Here is a 13,452-nt window from a genome sequence, read left to right on the forward strand (position 1 = left end):
TTAGTCCAGCAAGAAACCTAATTTATGGAGAAGGTAGGCACCATCCGCTTAACTCCTAATTAATAACAGTGTAAGTATAGCTGAGCTAGGAAGATTTTGAAAATGTTCAGTAGTTTCTCATTAACACCTTCGGAGGACAAATGAGAAATTTACTTTCTTTCATTGCCAGGGGCTTTCAGAAAAGGAAAGTAGTTTCTGAAAAACCTGGACTTTTGTCTGTAAAACGTTTTGCTTTTCCCTGTGTAAACTAAGTGGCAAAATAAAGTGATAAATCCATCCAAGTGTTTCGTTGCCCCAGGAGGAAGGTTAAGCTGAAATGTTGCTGTAATATTGTGACTTTTATTACTCATGCTCCTATAGATATCCACCACCTGAAAAGAAAATAGACACTGATATGTTTAGACAAGAAGCACAGTATACAACTACTAAAGAAACCAGAAGATGATAGTATAGGTTATATCTACTATAGGATGCAAGGTTCTTCTTTTTTCAAAACAGAATATTGATATTCCTTATTAGTGCTATCATACCCTGATTGCTTCCAATGCATGTTATACTAGATTGGCTTCTCTGGAAGAATTGAAATGGATATAAGAGTGTGGTATAGCAGATTACATTCAGTATAGAGGGAAGAAAGTACTGAAAGGTTGTGATACGATAATTGTATTATATTTTGGTATTGCAGGCTATTGTTACTTATCACAAACAAGTGAACTACTGATAAATGTGTGTCTCTCTTTACCTCAAAACTCATTTCCTCTGCAAAATGAAATACAGATTATAAGTTCATACTGATTGAAGTCTTTTTAAATACAGAATTCTAGGACAGGCTGCCTAATGTTGGCTGGCTGCATTGTGTGAAATATATGTACTAACAGTGAGGGAACTTCTAGTGGTTTGTGAAGTTTTATATGTGATAGACCAAACCAGTTTGTTTCTTAGGACATATTTTTATGCTTGTATTTTAAATTATGTTTTAAACTAAAGACAGTACTATGTCCAGTTCTGGGCCCCTGAGTTTAGGAAAGATGTTGACTTGCTGGAACATGTCCAGAGAAGGGCAACGAGGCTGGGGAGAGGTCTGGAGCACAAGCCCTATGAGGTGAGGCTGAGGGAGCTGGTGTTGCTTAGCCTGGAGAAGAAGAGGCTCAGGAGTGACCTTACTGCTCTCTACAACTACCTGAAGGAAGGTTGTAGACAGGCAGAGTTTGGTCTCTTCTCCCAGGCAACCAGCACCAGAACAAGAGGACACAATCTCAAGCTGTGCCAGGGGAGGTTTAGGCTGGATGTTAGGAAGAAGTTCTACACAGAGAGAGTGATTGCCCATTGGAATGGGCTGCCCGGGGAGGTGGTGGAGTCACCATCACTGGAGGTGTTTAGGAAGAGACTGGATAGGGTGCTTGGTGCCATGGTTTAGTTGATTAGACAGTGGTGGATGATAGGTTGGACTCGATGATCTCGAAGGTCTCTTCCAACCTGGTTAATTCTGTTCTGTTCTATTCTATTCTATTCTATGATGGCCTGTGATAAAGGTCACTGTGAAATGATTGAGTATCTCAGGAAAATACTGTGTACACAGTGTTAAATCTAGTTCAAATAGAGGAAGTCAGTAAGTGTATAATATCACGGACTAGAGAATAACTGTCATGAATAGTATTTGGCCTCCAACTGAGTAGTTTGATGACATTAAAAGTTAGGTGTTAATTACTCCATCAAGCAAATTATTCAAGTAGTTATAAGAGAAACTGTCATGACTTGTTATTTTGATTTGTGGCTAACCTACAAGGTTTTTATGAGCAAATAATTTTGCACATGAATTTGTGTCATGAAAATATAAGTACAGCACTATTTTAATGTTACTGTTTAAAAGTGTTTCATTCCTAGATGTGCAAGTTTTTATAGTTACATATCTTTTCTGCAGCTGTCTTTGTAGATCACACACTGTAGTTATTTGAAATCCTTGCAAATTGTGTTCTCTGAGTATCATGTGAATGAATGAGTTATGTGACCTAGCCAAATCAGTATTTTTGTAGGACTAACTTCTGAAGCATGTTAGCAGATGTCTGCTAAATTATGTTACAGACAGTTCTTTGAAAGGCCCTAATGTTTTAAGAATTAAAAATTCTGATCTTTTGAAATGTAATTGAAAATAGTTAAAAAGATTAATGGTAAGTATCACAGACATCCTACACATTAAAAAAGCTGGTGAGTGTGTGAAATAAAAAAGGAGATTTTAATGAAATGGTGAAAGAGGTTTTTTTAATGTTACCACATAAATATTATTTCTTTGTCTGAGACATAGAAACGTTAAACTACAGCTCTACTATAGGGGTGATTGAAGGCAAGAATAAAGGCCAGGAGAACTCCTGTCTTTGACTTGCTAGAGCGTCAAAACATAGCATGTGGGTAAAGGCTGCATATTGACACAAATTTTACATGAGCTTTAATGACAGCAGGCTCATAGAATGGCTTAGGTTGGCAGGGGCCTTAGAGATCATCTACTCTAACCTCCTGGAGTTGATTTCTCTCAACTAGACTTGGTTGCTCAGGGCCTCATCCAGCCTGGCCTTGAACAGGGAGGTGGCATCCACACTTCCCTGGGCAGCCTAGTGCAGAGTCTCACTATTCTCGTACTGAAGAACTTCTTCCTAAGATCCAGTATAAACCTATTCTTCCTCAGCTTAAAAGGATTCCCCCTTGTCCTATCGCTAGACACCCTTATGAAAACTCCCTCTCCAGCTTTTGTGTAGGCTTCCTTCAGGTTTTGGAAGGCAGCCCTGAAGTCCCCCTGGAGTCTTCTCTAGGCTGGACAGCCCCATCTCCCTCAGCCTCTCCTCATAGCAGAGGTGATCCAGCCCTTCGATCATCTTTGTGACTCTCCTCTGGACTTGGTCCAACAGTTCTGTGTCCTTCTTACGATGTGGACACCAGAACTGAACACAGTAACAGATATCTGAGGTGGAAATTCAGCTTTTAGGCAATGAGGGATGAATCATGTCTCTCCATAGAAGCTGCAAGGGTATGCAAAATTGTCTTCATTGTATCACAGTCTAATGACAGTCATGGTGCTTTGAGAAAACTTACTCTGCTAAAGGAGTAATGCTGTAAAACAAAAAGTGAAAGTCCTGTGTGTTGAAAAGGCTTAGTTAACACTTGTTTTAATATGCTGAAAACTAGACTTTTTTAAATATTACACAAGCAGTGCATTGAATTTCATAGAAATGCCTTTCTTTTCACTGTGCAGGTATGACACATTGGCTAACAAAGGAGATGATAGAAAGTCAGAAGTAATGGTCCTTAACATTTCCCCCATTGTTAAATCAATTACTTCCACAGTAAAGCTTTTGTACTAACTGAAGTAGCTGTAGCAGTAAGTAGTAGCAGTAAGTTGTAGCACTAAGTGCTATTCACTGACTTCAGTAACCTTGCAAGGGGCTGAAGTGGATAGTTGCACCAGTAACTTTCTGCACTTTATTAGTGGATTCAGGCAGGAACCAAAACAAAGGTTTAGGTGTTGGAGTCACTGTCTTTGGAGGTACACAAAACATGTGTAGACGTGACACTTTGGGACATGGTTTAATGGCCATGGTGGTATTAAGTCAACAGTTGGACTTGATGGCCTTAGAGGTCTTTTTCAACAAAAAATTCTATGATTGTATGATTCTGTGAAAGCTTATTCTACCAGCTTTTCCGGTGTTCTGCCTCGTACTAAAGGCCAGTTTACGTAGTTAACTGAAATCAGTGGCTTTCAGTGTGTTGGATCTTCCCAGGCAGCATTAGCCCTCTTCAGAGAGCACATTTTCCTCATCATTTTTCTGTTAAGTGCTTTGGTTGCTGTAGTTGTTATCTGTCTGCTCAAGAGGAGAGAATCAAGGATTGATCAGGCTGAAGCCTTACCTGAGCCATGTGTGCTTAACTCTGTACATTTAGTTCTCTGCTGATACAAGGATTTTTTCACCTGTAGAGTAAGCAATGTGAGGTGGAGATGGGTTTTTTTATGCTATAATGAAAAACTCTAAACTGGGATCTGATCTAAACTGATCTAAACTGGGATCTGCAACCGTTTCCAGTAGCAGCTGATGTTCATCTACATATTATGATACTTTTATATCTTTTCTTGCATTAAATAGATTTTTGGGCTTAAAACAGAAACACTTGCAGTAGTATTCGTCAGCACTAATTTGAGGGTCTGCAATAGTCTCTAGTTGTTTGTACCTAAAGGAGGCTCTTCCAAATGTAGGCTCTCTATCTGGCCTGTTTTTCTCCATTTACTGAAAGGTAACCTTAAAGTAGCTAGGCTGACACCTAGCCTTTTAGGTCAGCAATTACTCTTAACTTTTCCTAGATTTGTTGTCAATGAATAGGTGGGCACTACAGAAAGTATGCAGTTTGGTATATATTAGTTTATTATAGTTTATTATATTAATTATTATTAATGTTAATTTTTAGTTTCATCTATCTAATTAACATTGGTGTTGACAGAGTTAATTATAGTTTATTATTGTTTATAGTTTATTATAGTTTATAGTTTATTATATTAATTATTATTAATGTTAATTATTAGTTTAATCTATCTAATTAACATTGGTGTTGACAGAGTTAATTATCAGTTTTAAATATTATTTCATAACAAATCAGTATTGATGTCTGGTTTTTGAATTAGACATTCAGTATATGGAAGTTGAGTCTTCTGTCTCATCTTTTTCCTCTGTTTGTCTGTTGCTGTTTTACTAAGCACTTAGGTCCATCAGAAGGACATCTGTTCCCAGTCTACTGGGATCACGTTGCTAGTGAAATACTCCAATTCTGTTTCCAGTCACAGGAAATTAAAAAAATTAAAACTGATTATCATTAGGAAAACAAATACAAAGTTGCCTGAAGGGTGCCGCTAGTTGGTTGTTACTGCCTGTGGACCAGGGAAGGTTAGAGACCGTGGCACTAGTATGTGTGCACCCGTTTCTATGGTTACTTGTGCCTGGTTTTGTTGGAGTGTTTATTACAGGAAGGTAATGACTCATATTACACAGTGGGGCTTTTTGCACCATTTTTGCATTAGAATATTAGAAACTCAAAGGCATTTAAATTACTTAGTGAATTTGGGCAGTATTTCTGAAAGAGGGTTTTTTTCCCAAACAGACAATGGTTCATAGCAATTTTTAGTGAGAAATTATTTTTGGGCATGAATAGAAGTATATGTCCATGTAATATGTAAGGACTTACCATGGTGATCAAAATTTAACCTTGAAGTTTCTAAAAGAAATATACAACGTACTTGAATTCTATAATGTATTTAGAAATTGCTCTTTCAACACACAGACCAGTTAGGTGAAGAAAACTTTACTTATAGTAATGTTATTTTTTTTCCCCTTTCTAACAGCACTTTCAAAGACTGCTGTTTTTCTTCATGAAAGCAACTATTATCAAAGAATATTTTTAATGTATGAATTCATGTCAGGGTAAAATGACATACCAGGATAGCAGTAAAATCAACATATTGGATAATGTGTTACGTATTCAGGTAGGAAGAGAGGGAACTTCATCCCTAATGTGCTTTTTTGTGTTGAAATCTGCATTTTCAGAGAAGTCTTCTATATTTAAATATTATATTTTTGTTTATTTTGTGGCCATGTCTTCTCTCTTAATTTGAGAGAAGGAAACAAGACATGAAGATGAAAAAATATAAACAACATCCCTATCTAAGGTAATATGAACATTTTTGTACATCTGTATTTTCATAACAATTACAAAATTTGTGTGGGATTTTTAAGTCAGTAGGCTGAATGTAAAACTTCGTTTCAGAAATTGTGTCCTTCACCACTAATATAAATACTGCTTTCTTATAGCTACAGTAAGGTTGTTGTTTCAGTAAGCTTTTCCAGTTTTCTATGCCACAAAATGGATTCTCCAGCTTTTAATAATGCTAATTGCTAAGTAATGAAATCCTTTTTCTGAAAACTGCCTCCTTCTAATCTACACCAGCTTTCATCACTGTGGCTTTTTTCTCTTGAAGGCGAGCTATGAATGATGATCTTAATTCTGAGATCTGTTTTGTTAAATGAGACTGTTTGCTTTTCCAATCTCCTTATTCAATCTCCAGGCAATATTTGATGTTTTGGAGTGAAAGCTTTCACCTTGAAACATTTGAATCCAAATCACACGGCGTCCACCATTAAACACTGGGTGTGGAGAAGAGCAGAATACTGCCAGAAAAAGCACAGCAGCATTTAATACATATCACCTTCCCAAGGCTGCAGAGTAGTTCCAAGCATAAGAAGGCATCCTTGCACATGAAACTAGATGTAGAACTGGAGTCTACCTCAAGTTTCTGGCATGTTGAGGAGATTGTATTAGATGCACACAAACAGAGAAAATCTGTGTTGGAAGGGACCTATGCAGGTAGTCTGGACCAACCTCTTACTCAAAGCAGGGCCTTAATGTAGTTATCCAGGTCATGGATAATGGTAGCACTTACCTGGGCAACGTGTTCCAATGTTTAATTGTTCTCATGGCAGACACTTTTATCCTGTGCAACTTCCATAGGTGGGATCCTGTTAATTATCCTCCTGATCAGCCGTTTTTAGATTTGCTGAACATCTAAGACATCCAAGGGAGCTGAGTCAACTAGTAAGACAGGACTTATGGTGCTGAATACAGTTGACTAATGAACAGATGGACTTGGAAAAATTAAATTCAGGCTTTCTGTATAGTAACCCATAAAATCTCTCTGCAGGGCATGTTGACACCCAACTGGAGGCAGGTAAAGTGGTGTGTCAGGAAAGTAACAATGCAGCACATCAGCAAAGCTTCCTTCCTCACGTATCCTGTAGCCATACCTTCTGTTGGATACTGATAAGAAAGTATTAGCAGCTGTCCTCTGTTAAGTGTATATGAAGGCTGTGCATGGCAGCTCTTGAAGAGTGGACAGTCTGAATTATGTGCCACTCAGAACTGAGATGCTGTCCAGTAATTTGGCTGATATGGGAAGTGTGCTGAGGCATTCCTTTCCATTGTTTTGTGGAAATGGTTATTCCACTTGATACCATTTGTACTCAAAGAAGGGATTGTTGTGTAGTGTTCTCATTATTTAAACCATTTTTAAACTCCTTCCAATTTCCAATTCCTTCCCTCCCCCGTTTTACAGCAAACACTGTTACAGGATTTTCAATGAGTAAAATATCTTTGTTTGAGAGTCTTGATTCTTCATTGCCTGAATTGTTTCTTCCTTTTTGCCCTTGTTTTGTTTTGTTTTGTTTTGTTTTCCCTTTCTGTTAGAAACAGATGGTGAATACTAAGCTAAAATGCCTCCCATTGCAATATGAAACATGAAATGCTGTTCGGTGAAGTTAAGTATATAAATCAACAAAAATACCTTAAAAGTATGTTTGAGACTATTTAGTGAATGAAATAGCCTTACCTCTTCCTTGATAATTTCTAAAATTATCTGAATGTCATGACTTTTTTTTTCCTGTTTTGGGGAAATAAAATATTACAAAGGATTAAGTAGTGGTTCTGTAGTGATTATGGGTCATTTGTAATGACAAATTGGAACTGTATGTGTTGTGCATGCATAACAGGCATGGAATCACCCAAGCAAGAGCTGTGCTTCACTTTTAAATTATAAATGAAGTAACTTTGTATTGTGTGCTGTAACATCAAGTGATTTTATTTACATAGATTACAAGATTACTATAAATATTACACATTACATGTTATGATAACAATAAATTATGCATTATGTAATGTATGACATGGAAATATAATAGTGAAACAGTTCAGTACAATACATGAGTAGTTACAAATTGAACTCATTTAAGTCAGTGATGGCAAAGTGATATTACATCCACTATAACCATTTAGAGTTAAGTTTCACAAACCAATTCTAATTGCATTGGCTGTTACAAATAATTTGCTGTTACTGAATATATTTTTAGTAAGTTCCTTCACTGTGAATGAAGACACCTTATGAAAAAATAGTTGACAAAGAAATTAGAAGTTGTGTCATGCCACCATCCCAAGCCCACCTATTGTGCCTTTCCCCCCAAACCCTCAAATACAGACTTTCAAAAACACAATGTTAGTTAATTTTGAAGAGATACTATCACTATTGCAGAAGGCTAACTTAGAGATGGCCACTCATTTTAAAATATAGCAGTTTTAATTCAGTAATGTTTGTTTTTCTTTTAGCTAAACAATGTACATTTTCCTTTGTTTTTTGTATGAGCCATCATTTTACAGTTGCAGAAGTAATTTTCATTGAAGAATAGCTAAGATATAATTTTCTGGTTATAAAATGCTTCAGGTTGAATTTTTAACATCACACGGAGTAAAAGATGGACTTTAAGATGGAGTCTTTAAGCCAGGAGTCATCTGTCTGATCATTGATCCCCAGGGCAGCTGAGGAGTTGCAGAGCTCTGGAGGAACGAGGGGGCTAATGTTTGAAACATGAATGCATTTGAGAAATAGTTTTATTTTTGGCAGAACAGAAGAGGACAACTGAAAACAGTGGTTAGAAGCAGCCTGATTAGGCTTTATCTCTTCATTCTCTTTTCTGTGTGAGGAAAATGTTGAAAATATTTGACAGATTGGAGCGGGATTGGATTGTCCACATCATTGTGCTACTAAACAAACCTGTAAACTGTAGACTTTTAAGGAAATAGGAAAAGTTTGATGTTGACCCAGAAACATAAGGGATGTGTGCAAGCTTGTGACTGGGTAGGAGATACATACCCTCTGTATATGTATGTATATCATGAAGTTCAACAAAGGCAAGTATAGAATCCTGCATCTGGGGAGGAATAACCCCATGCATCAGTACAGGTGAGGGGTTGACCTGGTGGAAAGCAGCTCTGCAGAAAAGGACCTGGAAGTGCTGGTGGACAAGAACTTCACCATGAGTCAGTCATGTGCCCTCGTGGCCAAGAAGGCCAATAGTATTCTGGGGTGCATTAAGAAGAGTGTAGTCAGCAGTTCAACGGAGGTTCTACTCCTTTTCTACTCTCCCCTGCTGAGGCTGCACCTGGAGTATTGTGTCCAGTTCTGGGCTCTCCAGTTCAGGTGGGCCAGGAAACTACTGAATTCCAATGGAGGGCCACAAGGGTTGGAGGACTGGAGCATCTCTCTTACAAGGAGAGGCTGAGAGACCTGGTTCTCTTTAGCCTGGAAAATAGACGGCTGAAAGGGGATCTTATCAATGTTTATAGCTATCTAAAGGGTGAAGGTCATGACGGTGAAGCTGGGCTCTTTTCAGTGGTGGCCAGTGATACTGTAAAATTCTAATATAAGAAAACCTTCTGAGACTCATTTAGGAGTCATTTTTTGGCAGTGCTGGGTGCAAGGAGACTCATGTCTCAGATCTGGCACACTAACAAGACAAAGTAGCATCTTATTATTTCTTAAACACATGCACATACATGATATATCTCATAACCAATCACCATATTTGCATATCTATTCCATGTTTGCAGGGCATCTCTGTGGTGGTCTCTGAGTGGGTATTTGAGGGGTATTGGTACTTTATGGTATCAGTAGGACAAGGGGCAATGGGTACAAACTTAAATACAGGAAATTTCACTTGAACTTAAGGAGAAACTTCTTTACTTGAGGGTGATGGAGCACACTGGACCAGCCTTGCCAGAGAGGTTAGGTAATCTCCTTCTCTGGAGGCTTTCAAAACCTTCCTGGGCGTGTTCTTGCGCAAACTGCCCTAGGCTGCACTCTGCTTTAGCAGAGGCTTTGGACTAGATGATCTCCAGAGGTCCTTTCCATCCCTACCATTCTGTGATTCTATGATTTGCATTTGCTGGGGATACAGAGAATTGAGGCAAGGTGCTCCTCTGAGCTCTCATTTTCTGTCCCACTCCCACCTTCATGCCCTGTGGTGTTTGTGCTGAGTAAAGGAATGGAGGAGGAAGATTGAGTCTTGCTCCCCTGATTCAGCTGTGCCCTCTCAAATGTTATAATGAACATAGCAGAGGAGTAAAAAAATGATACTCTCAAATTCTGATTCCTTCTATCTCCTCCTCTGCATTTATGCTGCACATGAAATGCCAGTGAATGTCAGCCTCCACCCCTTAATGCTTATTTGTAGTGCTATACAGTAGCCCACAGGTGATGTGAAGAATTTGCTAGAATTGTTGATATGCTTTATTTACCACCACCAAATGAAGAATCCAGTGACCCTGTTGGAATAGCAAAGTAGCTTAGTTGTTACTGAGCTTGCTGGTCCCTTCATGTTTGTACCATCTTTCAGCTATCCCGTTTGTCAGAGACTACATGGAAAAGTGGGAGGCTAAGCTTCCCCTAATGACAGACCCAAGACTACAGGACTCCTTTCCAGAGCAAATGATGATAAATCTGATTACTTAGAGAAAATATTATACCACTTGTTTTATTTAGTGTTCCCACAGAGGCAGCTGGAAAGAAGAGGGAGAGAAGGATTCAGAGAACACATTGTAGTCGGCAGCAAGAGAGAGAAAGAAATTCCTGAAGATGCATAAACACTGAATGTGAAGGAGGGCAGAATACTGCCAGATGAAGCACAGCAGTGTTTAACTGCAGAGTACTTCCAAGCATAAGCATGCATCCTTGCATGTGAAACTCGATGTAGAACTGGCGTCTGCTTCCAAGGAGCTGGCATGTTGAGGAGATTGTCTTAGGTGCACACAACCAGAGAAAAATCTGGGTTGAAAGAGACCTATGGAGATGGTCTGGACCAACCTCTTACTCAAAGCAGGGACTTCGTTTAGGCCCACAGAGGCAGCTGGAAAGAGGAGGAAGGGAAAGATTCAGAGAACGTATTTGGTCAGGAGTAAGTGAGAGAAAGAAATTCCTGAAGGCAAGCAGGGAGGCAGAGAAGGCATTTTGCTTCCAGGGACTTGCTATTCATCCTGAGGTGTTCTTGAGATGTTAAGAGATAAGCAGGACAGAAATGACCTAGGAGGTGACTGTGCTATCATCTAAGCTATACTGAAATTGCTTTACAAGATTACCAGACATAATCAGTCTTCTAGCATATTGTTTATGCAATTTGCATGTTGATTTTGTAGAGCATTTAGTTTTCAGAAAGGTTGATAATGGCACAAACTTTTGTTAAAAAATTACAGTCTACCCAGTCTTCCCTTAAGGTTTAATTTAAACTGTAATGTCTTTCATAGAGTGACTGTCTCAGGTGTTATTACATCTGTTATGGTTCTGATTATGTTTTCACAGTATCACCAAGGTTGGAAGAGACCTCAAAGATCATCGAGTCCAATCTATTACCACAGACCTCATGACTAGACCATGGCACCAAGTGCCACATCCAGTCCCCTCTTGAACACCTCCAGGGATGGTGACTCCACCACCTCCCTGGGCAGCCCATTCCAATGGCTAACAACTCTCTCAGTGAAGGACTTTCTCCTTACCTTGAGCCTAAACTTCCCCTGGTGCAGCTTGAGACTGTGTCCTCTTGTTCTGGTGCTGGTTGCCTGGGAGATGAGACCAACCCCTTCCTGGCTACAACCACCCTTCAGGTAGTAGAGAGCAATGAGGTCTCCCCTGAGCCTCCTCCTCTCCAGGCTAAACAATCCCAGCTCCCTCAGCATCTCCTCATAGGGCTTCAGCTTAAGGCCTCTCACCAGCCTTGTTGCCCTTCTCTGGACACGTTCAAGTGTCTCAATGTCCTTCTTAAACTGAGGGGCCCAGAACTGGACACAGTACTCAAGGTGCGGCCTAACCAATGCAGAGTACAGGGGCACAATGACTTCCCTGCTCCTCCTGGCCACACTATTTTATATTGCATCATATTTCCAATAAGTTAGGTGTAAAATGTAGTGGGGTTTTTTTCCTATGAGCTTGCTTAGCAATTCTGTAGAGTATCTAATACTGACAGTTGGTGGTTTATCTTTAATGTGCTGGTTACAGTTGAGAAAGTGTATCTTCCAGCATCTTGGTGCAGTTATTATGCTATTAGTATTGCATGTAAAAATAAATTCAGAAAAAAAGCTTATACATTATACAGAGCTAATGTAATGGTGCTAGAATTAGGCAAAACCTGGTGAAATGAAAAGAATGTAGAGGGAGGGGAAGAGATTTATTTGCTGGTCCTATTTAAAATAGGTAAAGAAATGCTAAAATCTTTCGTATGATCTCTTTAGGATAGTATAGTGAACTTCAGGTATTTTTCCTTAGTTATGGTATAGAAAAGTTAGTTATTTTTTGGGTTAGAAAATATTTTAATAACTGTTACATCAAGCTTGTCTGTTCTTTTGGGATATTAAATTTCAGATTAATTCAGATTAGCATCTCTAAGAGAAAGGCAGACTTTCAATCTATTCCACACGTAGTTTACCAAGAGGCAATTTTTACAGTTGTGCATTAGCCTAACAGTGATGCCAGCCTGTTGCAAGTAAATACCAAGGTAAAAGATGGAAGCATATTAGGAGAAACTGGGGAGACTAGAAAGGGTATTACAAAATAACAAATAGGCCTCTAGTTAACAAAGAAAAGACTGACCCATCTAACAACTAAGCGGTATTGCTAGTTTGAGCTTCAGGGTTTTTTATATATCTTAAATGCTTTGTATTTAATAGCTGTTAGTTAGCTTGTCCACTGACTTTTAGTAATGCCCCTTATTTTGCCTGGGAAAGTCATTAAGTGAGGGCATGGTTTACTGTACAAAAGCCTTCCAAAGGCTGTCGTAAGCTTGTGGTCACAGAACATAAAAGGGGACTGGCATCCACTTCACTGTGAGAAACAAAATGGGACTTGCTGTATGGATTAAAGAATCCACCATAGGCAGTAGGAAGTCAGTGACTTTAATAACTGTTAAGAGGTTTGGATTCATCTAACCATGAGGCTTCTAGTCTGCAGTACTAATACTTCATCTTTTGCAAATATTTATATCATGTTTTGAAGGCTTACAAGCTCCAATGTTAATATTTGGTCTGGGGTAGTGCATTCACACACACACACAAAAAAAGCTAAAAAGAAAACTTCATCAGTAATTCTTAAATTTCAGTAGACATGATGGAAAAAGGACAAAGGATTAACACATTGCAAGACTTGAGCTATTTTAGGCAAGATGTCACCAGATGTATTTAAATTTCATGTATCTGTATTCCATGCCAAGTCTAAGAACAGGCTGCCATTGACCGTGAGCTTGGAATTTCAGCCCAAGGCTTTTTTCAAATGTGAATGAAACTCACTGTTCCTTGCTATTAATGTGTAACTGCTAGCCTGTGTTTAGTAAGAATTAGATTTTTCATGGAAGTAGCAGTAGAAGTCAGTGTCAAGATTCATACTAAAAAGTACATTCTGATATTCACATTAAGCAGGATGTGGTCTTGCCTTAAAAATACTTCCAACAGCAAATAACATCCCATATACCATTACACTGTATAAATGCATTAAAGATTCCCCACCATGTCCACTGCCAGCCAGGTGACAAACAGGAAAAGCCTTTAGCCAAAACC

At 38.8% G+C, this 13,452-nt stretch overlaps 1 protein-coding gene across 1 annotated transcript in view; it reads left to right on the top strand.

Annotated features, from left to right (window-relative positions):
* NALCN (sodium leak channel, non-selective) overlaps positions 1 to 13,452 on the top strand; it is a 240,213-nt gene that overhangs the window by 15,977 nt on the left and 210,784 nt on the right. The window lies entirely within an intron of this gene.

This window comes from Dryobates pubescens, chromosome 7 (assembly GCF_014839835.1).
Source record: "Dryobates pubescens isolate bDryPub1 chromosome 7, bDryPub1.pri, whole genome shotgun sequence".
Taxonomy (NCBI): Eukaryota; Metazoa; Chordata; class Aves; order Piciformes; family Picidae; genus Dryobates; species Dryobates pubescens.